At 45.1% G+C, this 1541-nt stretch overlaps 1 pseudogene; it reads right to left on the bottom strand.

The window, feature by feature from the left end:
- Positions 1 to 216: 216 nt before the first annotated feature.
- Positions 217 to 1541, bottom strand: part of LOC102754720 — a 21558-nt pseudogene continuing 20233 nt past the window's right edge.

Here is a 1541-nt window from a genome sequence, read left to right as displayed (position 1 = left end):
CCAATTAATTAGGAGTCGTTTATTGCACACAGCCCAGAGGGAGGTGTTTCTTCCAAATCTCTGAGAAAAGTCACACAGGAAGTTTTTTGTATTTATACCTTTTGAGCTTGTTCGTCAGCATATTTTACAAAGAACTCTGTGTGAGTTATTGTGTTTTTTTCTCCATGTGTCAGTACTTTTAATGTTGTATACATAAAATTATAGTAAAAAGACAAGATGTAGCCCCTCCATTTCCATGGTCAGCTCACTGCATTACAGTAAACCAAGTTTATATTCCACCACCAAGTGTGGTTCTCCCATCCCATTAGTTCATTTGTGATGGGTCATTAAGAATATCTTCAAATCCAATAGTCTCATCATTACCCCTCAAAATATCCAGTGAAAGGTTTGAAGTTGGAAGAAATGGAAGATGCTGAACCTGTTGCACTGCCTTGAATTCCATTTGCAACTTTAGTGGAGCAAATAGACCCTGGATGTTTCTCAGTGTGGAAAAATTCATTTTATCTTGGTTGAGCTAGAAATTTTTTTCTAATAATTCAAGAGGATGGCTGGGTAAAAGTTCATTTTTCACACAAGAAAAAACCTTTTGAAGAACATCATGACTTTCAAAAGGTCCACTTGTTGATAGCTCAGTAACTGGAATACTGTCCTTTAGCTGAGATCCAAGTCCTCTGATTCATCTTTAGCTCACTCTGCAAACAGCCTCTCAAGCCCAGTCTGTGTGAGTTACAGACAGTTTGTAATCTTGGATACATAAAGAACAAACATTTGGAGGAACAACCAAGATGGTGGCATAGGTAAACACCTGTGGTTGCTGCCTCTCACAACCACATCAAAACTACAACTAAAGGACAAAACAGATATCATCTGGAACCATGGGAAAGCTGGCTGAGTGGAAGCTCTACAACTAGAAGGAAAGAAAAAAGCACATTGAGACTGGTAGGAGGCGCGGAGGTGTGGAGGTGCGGAGGCGCATGGCAAACAGGCTGGCAGCTAGGTGCACTGTTGCCTTTTTCAATCTGGAGGGAGATACAAGCTCCTGACTGCTCTGAACTCCAGTTCCAGGTGAGACTCTGAGGACCCAGACTCATACGGGGAGAAACTGGACTATCTGGCATTGGGCCGGAACACGAGGGCAGCTTTCTCTCAGAGGTGCTCACAGTGATCATTGTTCCTGCATGGGGCCGCGGGACACAGAGACCTGGGGACCCCTCTGGGGCACGGCTGACTGGCAGCCATTGCTGTTTGCCCCACTCTAGTAATTCCCTGAGACCCCGCCCCACCCAATTTACAACCCCACCCAAGCTGTGAGCAGAGGCTATTGCATAGGAATGGCAGGTTCTTTTGCAATCTAGAACCTAACAAACTGCAGCTGGGTCAAAGAGTGCCAAAGTCTCCAAAAAAAGGCTTAGACAACAGCCTGCATTGCTTCAGGGCTGGGCCTCATCTGGGCACTTCCAAAACCCAAACAAAGAGGAGAAATCTGCAGATCTCTCTGTAGCTCCTGCTGGGTGGCCTCAGGCAGTGGCTGACTTTGCACC

The sequence above is a fragment of the Myotis davidii genome, unplaced genomic scaffold (genome assembly GCF_000327345.1).
Source record: "Myotis davidii unplaced genomic scaffold, ASM32734v1 scaffold860, whole genome shotgun sequence".
NCBI classification, from domain to species: Eukaryota; Metazoa; Chordata; class Mammalia; order Chiroptera; family Vespertilionidae; genus Myotis; species Myotis davidii.
The sequence above is the reverse complement of the archived record's forward strand: the minus strand, read 5'-3'. Positions and strand labels throughout refer to the sequence as shown.